Here is a 14,386-nt window from a genome sequence, read left to right as displayed (position 1 = left end):
TGAGTATATCCCCCTTGAGCTTTCTTGAAAGGTCCAATCATATCCAGTCCCCAGCATGCGAAAGGCCAGGTTACTGGTATGGTTTGTAGTTGCTGTGCGGGCACGTGCTGTTGCTTTGACAAGTATTGGCAAGCTTCACACCTCTGAACTAGCTCGGCTGCATCATTCTTTGCTGTTGGCCAATAGAATCCTGACCTGAAGACCTTCCCAACTAGTGTTCTGGAGGCTGCATGTATTCCACATTGCCCAGCATGGACCTCCTCCAGAAATTGCTTCCCAGTGGACGGGAGAATGCACTTCATGAGAACACCTGATGCACCCCTTCTGTATAATATCTCCCCAATGAGTGTGTAGTGAGCCGACTGTCTGGCAATGCGCTCTACCGAGTTCTTGTCATCTGGTTCTTCTTCATTCTTTATATACTTAATGATCGGCCTTCTCCAGTCGTCAGAGTCTATCTCAGGTTGATTTATGATGTTGCACTCTTCTGTTTGATCTATTGAGATACTCGGCTGTAGAATTTCTTGCATGAAGATTCCAGGTGGGACCTGAGTTCGACTGGATCCGAGCCTGGATAGTACATCAGCTGCTGTGTTACGATCCCTTTCCACATGATGAAATTCTAGACCCTCGAACTTGTCTTTCAGCTTTCGGACGGCAGCGCAATATTTTCCCATTGAATCACTTGAGCAATCCCACTCCTTGTTTATCTGGCTGATAACTACCAGAGAATCTCCGTATACCATCAATCTCTTGACGCCCAGTGATATGGCAATGTTTAATCCATGGATCAGGGCTTCATACTCGGCTGCATTGTTGGAGGCCGGGAATAGTAACTAGAGGGCGTACTTGAGGTGTTCGCCTCCAGGTGCGGTGAAGAGAATCCCTTCTCCTGCTCCCTGTAGCTTCAGCGAGCCATCAAAATACATTCGCCATACTTCTGCAGTCTCTGGATTATCCGGTACTTGTTGTTCGGTCCATTCTGATACGAAATCAACCAGTGCTTGGGTTTTGATGGCGGTGCGAGGTCGGAACTCGATGTCGTGGGATCCCAACTCGCAAGCCCACTTGGCTATTCGGCCAATAGCTTCCTTGTTGTGAAGAATGTCCCCTATTGGAAAACCAGTGACTACTATGACTTTGTGGTCGTCAAAGTAGTGACGCAGCTTGCGGGCAGTTAGAAGTACTGCGTATAATAGCTTCTGAACTTGAGGATACTTTTTCTTTGAGGGGCCTAGAACTTCACAGATGAAGTAAACAGGATGTTGTACCGGGTAGGCATGTCCTCCTTCTACTCGCTCGACTACCAACGCGGTGCTTACCACGTGAGTCGTGCAAGAGATGTACAATAGCAAATCTTCAGCCGGTTGAGTTGATGTAGCTCGCCGGGGTGGTTTCAGTACTGGTGGTGTTGTCAAGAATTTTTTCAATGCATCTAGAGCTTCTTGTACTTCTGAAGTCCATTGAAACTTATCCACCTTCTTGAGCAGCTTGTAAAACGGCAAGCCTTTCTCCCCCAGCTTGGATATAAATCTGCTTAGGGCCGTCATACATCCAGTGAGTCGCTGAACCTTCTTTTGTGATCGAGGAGCTTCCATTTTCATGATGGCTTCAATCTTATCTGGATTAGCCTCAATTCCCCGGTGGCTGACGATAAACCCGAGCAACTTTCCGGCTGGTACCCCGAAAACACATTTTTCGGGATTGAGCTTCCATCTATATCGTCTCAGGCTGTTGAAAACCAGCTGCAAGTCTTCGATGAAGTTTTCCGAATTCTCTGTTTTGATTACCACATCATCTACATAGGCCTCCACACGCTTGCCCCAGTGATCGGCTAAGCATGTTTGAATGGCTCTCTGATAAGTCGCTCCAGCGTTTTTGAGGCCGAACGGCATGGAGGTATAACAGAAAGCACCAAACGGAGTAATGAACGCCGTTTTTTCCTCATCTTCTTTTGCCAGACTAATCTGGTGATACCCGGAATAGCAATCTAAGAAAGACAACACAGAACATACAGCGGTGGAATCCACCACCTGATCTATCCTTGGGAGCCCGAAGGGATCCTTCGGACAGTGTTTGTTGAGATCGGTATAGTCGACGCACATGCGCCAATCCACTTTATTCTTTTTGAGTACAAGAACAGGATTGGGTAACCACTCAGGGTGTAATACCTCTCTAATAAATCCAGCCGCGACCAGGCGAGCTAATTCGGCACGAATGGCCTCTCTCTTGTCGGGCGTGAAGCGACGTAGCTTTTGTCGAATCGGCCTCGCCTGGGGGTAGACTTTCAGTTTGTGCTCGGCCAGTTCTCTTGGGACTCCCGGCATATCCGCAGGTTGCCATGCGAATACGTCTCGGTTATCTTGCAGAAACTGGACGAGCGCGCTTCCCTATTTGTCATCCAAGCTGGAGCTGATGATGGCCGTCTTGTGCTCGTCAGCGAACCCTAGGTTGATTCTTTTGGTTTCTTCAGTCGGCCGCATAGAGGTCGTGACCTGAGCTTCATTCGCCGGTACTGTGAGGTCCTCCTCAGGCTTAGAGTTCGCCGGTGTAGAAGGAACCGTCGACGGCTTGGTGGTGAGGGCCGCTTGAATGGCCACTCGGAAACACTCTGCGGCGCCTTGGAAGTCGGCGCGCACAGTTATGATTCCTCGCGGTCCTGGCATCTTCAGTATCATATATGTGTAATGTGGAATGGCCATGAACTTGGCCAACCCCGGCCTTCCGATGATGGCGTTGTATCCACAGTCGAAGTTCGCCACTTCAAACCTCAGGAACTCGGTTCTGTAGTTCTCCGGAGTTCCAAAGGTGACCGGCATGTAAATGTGGCCCAGCGGGTATTCCCCTTCAGTCGGCACGATGCCGAAGAAAGGGGTGTCTGACTTGTGAAGCTCTTTGAGGTGAGCTCCCAAGCCTTGGAGTGTCCGGGGGAAGGTGACGTTGATGCTGCTCCCCCCGTCCACTAGCACCTTCTTCACCCGGCTTTCTCGGATCACCGGATCGACGAGGAGCGGGTATTTGCCGGGGTGGTCGAAGTTGAGCCATTGATCTTCCCGAGTGAAAGTGATCGGATGTTCTGACCACCGGTATGGTGCGGGAGGACCGGTGGTCGCCACCAGTATCTGGCGGTCGTTGAGCTTTTGTTGTCTTTTGTTCTCCTGCGACCCGTGTCCGCCGAAGATGATGTTGACCTCCCTGTCAACGCGCGGAAAAGTTCCTCCTTCTCCCTCCTCCTGCCGATGAGGTTGTCGTGGTTCGTCTGGTCCTCCCCTCGGCGGAGGAGGAGGTAGAGGTTGGAAGGGTCGGCCATGCCCGACGGAGTGCTTGAAGTTCCGGCAGTTGCGAAGAGTGTGGCGCATGTCCTTGTGGTATGGGCACTGGGCGTCGAGGATGTCGTCCAGCGTGCGTTCGCCTCCGCGAGGCCCTCCTCGGGCGCGAGAGGCAGGTGGTCCGGCGGCGTGTACTTCTTCGCGAGGCCTTTTCTCCCAGCGTTTGTCGGTCGGATGGTTCGTGTCGCGCCGTGGTGCTGCCGGTGCGGGTTTCGCTCCTCCGATGAGGTCCTGAGCTCGCTCGCCGGCGGTGATGTAGAGGTCGGCTTCCCGGAACAGCTCCTCAGAGGTATTCGGCGCCTTCTGTAGTATGGCTCGGACAAAAGCCGAGTCGTTTGATCCTCTGTAGAAGTCCTCGATCACGGCCGCCTCCGTGACCTCGGGGATGCGATTTCTCATGGTCTGGAACCTTTTGAGGTACGACCGGAGAGCCTCATCCCCTCGGCGTTTGATGGATTTGAGGTCCCATGGTTGCGCCGGTTTGTCAGAGAGGGACTGGAAGTTGGCGGTGAAGCGTCGGCTGAAGTCTCCCCAGTCGTCGATGCAGTGTCGGGGTAAGTGTCGTAGCCACTGCAGCGCATCTTGCCCAAGGACGATGGGCAAATACGCGGTCATAACGTCCTCAGATGCCCCGGCAGCTCGAGCAGCGGTGGTGTAGACGGCCAGCCAACCCCCTGGATCCTACTTAGGTTCATATTTGTCAACGTTGGATACCTTGAAGTTGGGAGGCCACTGAATGGCCCTAAGGCGCGGAGTAAGGGCGGACACTCCGCACGTGTCCTCCTGTCGTCGGGGACGATGTCTGTCCCGGGGAGGGGAGTTGTGATTGTAATTCCTCGACCGCCCCCGGGTGGTACCGCCAGTTGAAGCTGTTGCCAACTCAGTCCCGGTGGCCTGACTCTGAGTCGGGATGCCATGATCCCTGTCATACTCCTCCCGACGGCGAATCTCATTCTCATGCCGCCGTTCGCGCGAAGCATTGATGGAGCTTCGCGCGTCCCGGCGTCTGTTGATGGCGTGTCGCAGATCGTTCGGCGGATGAGCAAGCGGTAGAAGATGGTTGGCTGCTTGGGTGAACAAGCGTCGGTAGCCCTCAGCGTCGGGAGTCCGAGGAAGTCCATCTGCTATCTGAGCTAGTACTCCTCCGACTTCGCTTGGCGTGTTCATAGCTCGGGCGAAGTCGGGATTCAGGTTGCGTCCGAAGAGTGGATTCTCCCGGCGTTGCCTTGCATCTTGCTCGGCTTGTTCCTGAGCTCGCCGGCGATCACGTCGTCGAGAGTTCCTTCGTTCTCTGAAGACGCGTTCTTCTGGAGTTTCTCCTATCTCTGAGACCTCGTCTCGCGAGACAGGCTGCTCCGGATCTCGCTCTCCGGCTGCGTGATGTCGTCGAACGTTCCTGCGCCGATTCCTCCGTCGGCGGGATTCTCGTTGAGGTGGTTCTTCTCCGGGTGCGGTTGGTTCGTCGTCGGAGACGGCAGGCGACTCCACTCTCCCGATGAAGAGGACGTCGGGGTAGAATGGCGTTGCTGTCATGGCGACTTTCTTTCCGTTCTCCTTTGAGGTCGGAGGAACAGGAAGAACGGCTTGCTTCTCCCCAGTCTTATTCTTCCTCGCAATTCGTGTCCATTCTGTTGTCGGAGAGGTAGACAGTGGAGTCCTCCGGTTCAGCGGGCCCTCGGCTCCTGACCTTCCGGAGGCGATCTTTTTCCGAAGAGCAGGAGGTTGCGCTTTTCCGGCATTTTCGGGGTTTGTTGGAGGACACTTCTTTTCCGGCGGATCCGCGATACGGTGTAGAATTCCCTCTTCATCCGCTACAGACGAGATCGTCCCGAAGCGGAACACGGATCCGGGACGCATGGTGATCTTGCTGTAGAAGGTGACGGCCATTGAGCTAGCTTGGGTCGTCGACACACCCCCTACCTGGCGCGCCAGCTGTCGGTGTTTTGGGTCCGACCGCACACCCGGGGTTGCTCCTCAAGGTGTTTTTAGGAGTAGGACGGTGTCAACGACTGTAGCAAAATGGTTCGTGCCGATCGCACGAGAGACAGTGGACAAGATTTACAGGTTCGGGCCGCTTAGAGATGCGTAACACCCTACGTCCTGGTGAGTATGCGAGTGTGGTTACAAAAGGGCTCTCTGGGTTGAAGGCGCAGAGAGTTTACGTGGGTGGCTAAGTAAGATAGGGTCGATCATTCTGAAGGGGTGCCCCCTAGGCCTTATATACTCGACCGTGGGGCAATACACGTGGGTATGATAACAACAAGTAACTAAAAGATAGTGAACCTCTCGAGTTTATCCTGCGTGATCCTCACCGACTTATCCTCGCACGGCTCCGCTGCATGGGGGCTCCCGCGCGGGAAAATCGGGTCTCTGTTGCGATTATTCGCTCGACGATGTGGGCCGTTCGGGTTTGCACCAATCGGCCTCATGTCGTTCTCCCTTGCTGGTTGTTCCACCCCAGGCCCACGAAAGAATGACTTTACGAGTTATTGGGCCCTTGGGCCTTTCGTGAGGTCTTTTATTCCTTTAGTGGACCTAGGGGATATCTATCCCCCACACCCTTAACAAAGTTAGATAATTTCTTAGGAGGGCATTAAGTTTGACATTGTCCCCCTTTTGGAAGCCAATGCCATCCTTAATGCCAGGACATCTCCCACTATAGAGCATACTACGAGCAAATTTAAATTTTTCATTTTCAAGTTCATGCTCGGCAATTTTAGCATCTAATTTTGCTATATGATCATTTTGTTGTTTAATTAGAGCCATGTGATCATGTATAGCATTAATATCAACATCTCTACATCTAGTGCAAATAGAAGTATGTTCAATGATAGATGTAGAGGGTTTGCAAGATTTTAATTCTACAACCTTAGCATGTAATATATCATTTTTACTACTAAGGTCAGAAATAGTAGCATTGCAAACATCAAGATCTTTAGCCTTAGCAAGCAATTTTTCATTTTCATCTCTAAGGCTAGCAAGAGAAATGTTCGATTTTTCAATCTTAGCAAGCAAATCATCATTATTATTTCTAAGATTGGGAATTGAAACATTACAAGCAGTGGAATCAACCTTAGCTAACAAATTAGCATTCTCATTTCTAAGGTTGTCTATAGTCTCATGGCAAGTGCTTAGCTCACTAGATAATTTTTCACATTTTTCAACTTCTAGAGCATAAGCGTTTTTAATTTTAACATGCTTTTTGTTTTCCTTGATTAGGAAGTCCTCTTGGGAGTCCAAGAGATCATCCTTCTCATGGATGGCACTAATTAATTCATTTAATTTCTCTTTTTGTTGCATGTTTAAGTTGGCAAAAAGAGTACGTAAATTATCTTCCTCATCACTAGCATTATCATCGCTAGAAGACTCATATCTAGTGGAGGATTTGGATTTAACCTTCTTCTTTTTGCCGTCCTTTGCCATGAGGCACTTGTGGCCGACGTTGGGGAAGAGAAGTCCCTTGGTGACGGCGATGTTGGCGGCGTCCTCGTCGGAGGAGGAGTCGCTAGAGCTTTCGTCGGAGTCCCACTCGCGACAAATATGGGCATCGCCGCCCTTCTTCTTGTAGTATCTCTTCTTCTCTTTTCTTCTCCCCTTCTTGTCGTCACCCCTGTCACTGTCACTAGAAATAGGACATTTAGCTATAAAGTGACCGGGCTTACCACATTTGTAGCAAACCTTCTTGGAGCGGGGCTTGTAATCTTTCCCCTCCTTTGTTTGAGGATTTGGCGGAAGCTCTTGATGACGAGCGCCATTTCCTCGTTGTCGAGCTTGGAGGCGTCGATGGGTGTTCTACTCGGTGTAGACTCTTCTTTCTTCTCCTCCGTCGCCTTAAATGCGACCGGTTGTGCTTCGGACGTGGAGGGACCGTCAAGCTCGTTGATCTTCCGTGAGCCCTTGATCATAAATTCAAAGCTCACAAAATTCCCGATTACTTCCTCGGGAGTCATTAGTGTATATCTAGGGTTGCCACGGATTAATTGTACTTGAGTAGGGTTAAGGAAAATAAGAGATCTTAGAATAACCTTAACCACCTCGTGGTCATCCCACTTTTTACTCCCGAGGTTGCGCACTTGATTCACCAAGGTTTTGAGCCGATTGTACATGTCTTGTGGCTCCTCCCCTTGGCGTAGACGGAAGCGACCGAGATCCCCCTCGATTATTTCCCGCTTGGTGATCTTGGTGAGTTCATCACCCTCGTGTGCGGTCTTGAGCACGTCCCAAACTTCCTTGGCGCTTTTTAATCCTTGCACCTTGTTGTACTCCTCCCTACTTAGAGAGGCAAGGAGTATGGTTGTGGCTTGGGAGTTGAAGTGCTCGATTTGGGCCACCTCGTCCTCATCATAATCCTCATCCCCTACGGATGGTACCTGTGCTCCAAACTCAACAACATTCCATATACTTTTGTGGAGTGAGGTTAGATGAAATTTCATTAAATAACTCCACCTAGCATAATTGTCGGGGACCATAATTAGGGGTACCCTCAAGACGCCTAATTCTCAGCTGGTAACCCCCATCAGCATAAAGCTGCAAAGGCCTGATGGGTACGATTAAGTCAGGGATCAGTCCACACGAGTGACTCGATCACGCTTCACCCGAGCCTAGCCTCGGCCAAGGGCAGCCGACCTCGAGAGACTTCCGTCTCGCCCGAGGCCCCCTTTTTATGGCGGACACATCACCGGCTCGCCCGAGGCCTTGGCTTCGCTCAGAAGCAACCTTGACTAAATCGCCGCACCGACTGACCAAATTGCAGGGGCATTTAACGCAAAGGTGGCCTGACACCTTTATCCTGACACGCGCCCCCGGCAGAGCCGAAGTGACCGCCGTCACTCCACCGCTCCACTGGCCAGTCTGACAGAAGGACAGCGCCGCCTGCGCCACTCCGACTGCAGTGCCACTCGACAGAGTGAGTCTGACAGGCAGTCAGGCCTTGCCAAAGGCGCCACGGCGAACTCCGCCCCGCCCGACCCCAGGGCTCGGACTCGGGCTAAGACCCGGAAGACGGCGAACTCCGCTCCGCCCGACCCCAGGGCTCGGACTCGGGCTAAGACCCGGAAGACGGCGAACTCCGCTCCGCCCGACCCCAGGGCTCGGACTCGGGCTAAGACCCGGAAGACGGCGAACTCCGCTCCGCCCGACCCCAGGGCTCGGACTCGGGCTAAGACCCGGAAGACGGCGAACTCCGCTCCGCCCGACCCCAGGGCTCGGACTCGGGCTAAGACCCGGAAGACGACGAAACTCCGCCTCGCCCGACCCCAGGGCTCGGACTCCGCCCTGGCCTCGGCCGAACGACTTCCGCCTCGCCCGACCCCATGGCTCGGGCTCGGCCACGGCAACGGAAGGCAGACTCAACCTCGGCTTCGGAGGAACCCCCACGTCGCCCTGCCTAGGGCACAGACCGCCACGTCAACAGGAAGCGCCATCATCATCCTACCCCGAATCGACTCGGGTCACGGAGAACAAGACAGGCGTCCCATCCGGCCAGCTCCGCCGGAGGGGCAATTGAAAGGATCACGATGCCCAAGAGGGGGGGTGAATTGGGCTTTTCTAAAAATCAACACTAATTAAAACCTAAGCAAGAGCTAAACAAGAGCCCAACTTCACCCCAACAACTAGCACTAAGAAAATAATACTAGAAATGTAACAAGGCTAAGACAATGCTTCAAATACTTGCTAAACAAATACACAAAGTAAATAGCTTGAATTAAGTGCGGAATGTAAAGCAAAGTTTAGAAGACTCCTCCAATTTTTCCCGAGGTATCGAAGAGTCGGCACTCTCCACTAGTCCTCGTTGGAGCACCCGCGCAAGGGTATCGCTCCCCCTTGGTCCTCGCAAGAACCAAGTGCTCACTACGAGATGATCCTTTGCCACTCCGGCGCGGTGGATCCCTCGAGACCGCTTACAAACTTGAGTCGGGTCACCAACAAGATCTTCACGGTGATCACCGAGCTCCCAACGCCACCAAGCCGTCTAGGTGATGCCGATCACCAAGAGTAACAAGCCATAGACTTTCGCTTGACCAAGAGAAGCCTAATGCAAGTGGTGTGTGCTCTAGGTGGCTCTCACTAGCGCTAATGAGGAACAAGCGCGGATTATGATTCTCTAATCTCCTCACTAGGCTTTTGGTGCTTGCAATACTCTACCAAGGTGCTGGAATAAATGTGGAGTGCAAGACATTGAATATGGTGGGTGGAAGGGGTATAAATAGCCCTCACCCACCAACTAGCCGTTACAGGAAACTTGCTGCGCGATGGCGCACCGGACAGTCCGGTGCGCCACCGGTGCGCCAACGGTGCGCCACCGGTGCGCCAACGGTCACTTCCAACGGCTAGTTCTGACAGCTAGCCGTTGGACTAATGGCGCACCGGACAGTGAACAGTCCACTGTCCGGTGCACACCGGACAGTCCGGTGCGATGTCCGGTGTGCCACTAAAATTCATTTCCGAAGGCAGCGCTCTCGGGTTTCTGCGACTGCGAAGGCTCTGCTGAGGACCAGCCTGGTCCCACCTGGCAGAGGGTGCACCGGACAGTCCGGTGCACACCGGACAGTCCGGTGCCCCAAAGCCAGAAACCCTAAGTCTTGTTTTTCAGCTGATTTTCAAATCGGTTTTCGTTCTAACTTGTGTGTGAGTTCTAGAGTGACACCTAGCACTGTATATGAGTGTGATTGTGCACCAACACTACACTAGAACTCTCTTGGTCAAACTACTCATCGACAACCCCTCTTTATAGTACGGCTAAAAGAGAATAAAAGACCTAACTAAATCGCGAGTGTCCACATCTCCTTGACACTCGGACTCCGTAGACCTTCACCTTTTGTTCCGTCTTTTTAGCCGTCGCTTCGAGTTCTTATTTCCGGGATTGTTTTCACCGTTGGAGTACTTCTACCTGTCATGCGACCTAACTTACCATTTGTCTCTGCAAAACACACGTTAGTCACATATAATATTACGTTGTCATTAATCACTAAAACCAACCAGGGGCCTAGATGCTTTCAATCTCCCCCTTTTTGGTGATTGATGACAACCCTACAAGTTTTGTGAGAGTAGTTTGTTTTGAAGATTCTGTCAATTGAAAGAATGGTTAGTTATACTCAGTAATTTTTGACAGAAAGAATGTGTACCATAATAATAAGAGTGAGCGCATACACATCATAAGATTCTTGTTCATATAAAAGAGAAAGTAAATTAATGAAACAAGAACTAGAAGACTGGTGATATGATATAAGGTGAAAACGTAATACACACAGTCAATCATAAGCAACGAGAGTATATGACGAGTTTGTGAGCCAAAAAACATCAAGCTAGAACAGAGAGTAGCAGGCACAAATATTACATCAAAAGGACACTGACTCTCTACTAACTCTCTAACTCCCCCTAGCTCTCACAACTCATATCTCTCCCCCTTTGGCGTCAAACACCAAAAGGGACCTGAACCTAAACATCTGAAGCAGGAGGAGGCGGCGGGGGCGCATCCGGTCGAGGTCGAGGTAGCAGAGCAAACGCCGACGGAGGGTCAGAGTCAGTCTCGGATCCAGGATCTGCGGTAGAAGCTGGAGCTGGTACTGACTCGGACGCAGGCAGCGCTGCAGGAGCTACCGGAGCAGAAGCAGTCACAGATACTGCCACAGCGGTAGTGGTAACAGCAGATGCTGGTGGCACTGGCGGCTGCGGGCAGACAGAGCTGAGAACTGGAGAAGTGAACGCCAAGGTGACCGGCCGGAGCGGAGAGGTAACAGCAGGGGGTGCAGACAAGATCGAAGGCACTACTGGAGCGTGAAGCGAAGAAGGCGGAGCAGACTGAACTGGAGGTGCTGAGATACCAGAATGCTGAAGCATGAGAGCCATGAATGCCCTACTCTCTGCCCTATCCTGAATAAGCTGCTGCTGAAATGCATCCTGCCTGTCCTGCATGCTCTGAAACATCGAGAGCATCCTGTCGGATAAACGGGTCTGCTCGGCTGCCAGAAGAGCCTGCTGCTGGGTGAGAGTCTGCTGCTGCTGAGTGAGAGTCTGCTGCTGCTGGGTGAGAGTCTGAAGAATCGAAGCAAGGGCAGGGTCCAAAGCTGGAGGAGGAGCAGGGGCAGCACGGGAACTCCCAGCCTCATGATCATGTGAGCGTGGAGGCATAGGAGGCGGAGGCGGAAGAGGAACCCCAAAGTCATCATCATCATCATCATCAGCAGCAGCAGCAGCTGCACCCTGGGTGTCAAACTGTCGAAGTGCAGCATCCTCGGCCTGAGTGTCAAACACAGGAGCATAAGCTGGCACTGGAATCTCAGGAGCAGGACGGTAAGATCCAAACACAAGGCGAGAGGCCTCAAGGGTACTCTGAAAACGAGGTGGCTGGATCAGCTGCGCAAAGATGTGGCACAAGTAGTGAGCATACGGTAGCTGCCGTCGAGCACGAATCCCATCCAGAACGGTGTCCTCAATCTCACAGATCAGAAAGTCAACAACATCAAACTCAGAGTGGGATACCAGGGCACCAAGGAGCCAAAGCTGAATATGAGTGGTAGCCTCCCTGTATCCCATCCTAGGCAGGAGTGTCCGTCTGACGAGCTCATATAAGTACTTCGCTGCAGTAGTGAAGTCTGCTGGAGAACGTCGCGACCCATCTGTGAAAGGCGGGCGGAACAGAGCCGCGACGTGAGCTGTCCCTGGAGCCACACCGCCGTGAGGGCGACGTGGAGGATCTGAAGTGCCGTAGCAGAGACTGTGGAGGCGAGTAGACGACTCAGGGAATCCAAAAAGCTGTCTGATCTGACTGGCAGTGATCATGACATCCTCGCGCTCAAAGCGGAACCTCATCCAATGATGATCCGGGTCAATCCAAACAGAGGCATAGAAGACGCGGACCCACTCCTCAACATATCTGCCGCAGATAGTCAAAAAGGACAGAAGGCCTGGCAAATAGGTGAGATGCGCTTCAGACTCAGCACCGGCTGCTAGCAAGAAGGCTGGAAGATCCAATAGGCGGTGAACTCGTAGCGCAATCTGAGCAGACATCTGAGCCCTGAAGAATGACTCCTGAATCCGAGTGCTGAAAAGAACTCCTGCTGCTGGGTCTCTCTGAGCTGGCAGCCAAGACTCCACGGGTACGTACCTGAACCGACGTACCCGGGCTGCAGTAGCACGCTGAAGATCAAAAAGACGAGGATCCGAAGCCAGAGGACGGACCTCAGTCTCGTCACGCTCCCGGAAGCGAGGAGGAGGTACAGGTGGAGCAGAAGCGGGAGCGGGAGCAGGGGTAGCAGTGGAAGCTGGCGTGGTGCTGGTAGTGGGTATGGCGGTGGAGGTGGATGGAGCAATAGGGGTGACTGGGGCAGGCAGAGTGGGTGGCGGAGTGGAAGCGGAGGTGTGAGTGGAGGAGCGAGACCGGGAGGCGAGACGACGAGCACGGAAAGCAATCTGATCTGATGGAATATCCGGCTGATCTCCAAGTGCTGCCTGTGCAGCGGCTGCGGCAGCTGCTGCTGCTGCACGAGCCTCTCTGTCCGAACGCCGCTTCTTGCGGCCTTCCTGCTGCTCCAAATATACTGTCTTCCCCTTCACCTGCCTGAAGGGGCGACGAGGGTCCTCGTCATCACCACCCCCTGATGCCGACGCATTCTTCGTGCGCGGCATCCTGAACTAAAGTCTGCAAATGAGATAGAGAGACTAAGCACAGAGCAAATAGTGACTGATAGATTTAGCAAAGAGTGAGATGTCTACCTGGAAAGCTCACACAAGAGGTGACGATCCAGGCAGGACGGGAGACGGCACACGAAGGTCACTGAAATGACAGAAGAGGTGAGCACGTATTAGTCACATAGTCATAAGCATATGAAATGTGAATAAATACATACACAAAGAGATATGGCACGAGACGGGACGATCGAGAAGTCAAAAGCCGTGAAAACGACGTTTGACAGACAAATAGAGACATAGGATGATTGGAATTCAAATTGAGGCACAAAACGATATGGGATTGAGCCGATACTTCACGAATAGGTTTATATAGGTCAATATGAGTGAAGTGTGCTTGGTTTGAATTGTGGCGAAGAAAAAGGGTTTTGGGCACTTGGCTCGGAAACAATCGCTCAAAACGGGAATTTTGGTTAAATTTAAGCTTGGGATCTCGGATTGGCGTGAAATTTGGCAAGTAGGTTACTGGAAGTGTGGTGAAGGTGCCTGAAAAATTTGGGTTCAATTGGAGCAAGTTTGGCTGGTTTGGGCATTTCACCGAGCACTTGGTGGGCGGGGATTTAGGGTTTTAGGTATATGGCCATTTGAGGTGGGAATGCCCTCCCGAAGGAGCTAAGAGTTTGCAGGGATACACAACAGAGACATTAGAGCACAAACCACCAATTGGATTCACAGGATTTCACAGAAATTTGAGTTAACCACAAAAGGAGAGAGGGAAGAGCTTTACTGCCCACCAAGAACAGAGAAGAACTGATAGAAGGGGAGAGGAGAAGCTGCTCACCGAGGGGGAGATGGAGAGAGGCGAGGTCGCCGGCGATGATGGCCGGAGATGGTGGCCGCCGGAGAGGTCGCCGGACTACCGCAAGGAGCAGAGACGAGGCGCCTGGAGACAGAGAGCTTGCGGCTGGGAGAAGAAATGAGACAGAGCCCCTGGCTCGGTCGGGCTGGGGGTGATTTTTTTAAAACGCGAGATGGGCACACCGGACAGTCTACAGTGGCTGTCCGGTGCACACCGGACAGCGCACAGTGGATGTCCGGTGAACCACCGGACAGCGCACAGGAAAAGAGGAACTTCGCGCGCGGCTGCCGGTGCACCGGACATTGCACAGTGCAGTGTCCGGTGCACACCGGACTGTCCGGTGAGCCCAGACAGAGAGGAGTTTGGAAAATTTTGAATTTTTCTATCTAACTCCTAACCAAACCAAATCCCAACATATAATCACACAAAATAACACTTGTTGGGACAGGTATTGGCATCCTCATATACTTTTCAAAATATTTTGCCATAGGCTAGATAATTTTTAGAGAAAATAGGCAAATGGTGAAATTTGCATTTGGGCTTGCACTAGGGGTTTTCAAGAGTGATTTGA

Source organism: Zea mays, chromosome 10 (assembly GCF_902167145.1).
Source record: "Zea mays cultivar B73 chromosome 10, Zm-B73-REFERENCE-NAM-5.0, whole genome shotgun sequence".
NCBI classification, from domain to species: domain Eukaryota; kingdom Viridiplantae; phylum Streptophyta; class Magnoliopsida; order Poales; family Poaceae; genus Zea; species Zea mays.
This window is presented reverse-complemented; position numbering follows the sequence as displayed.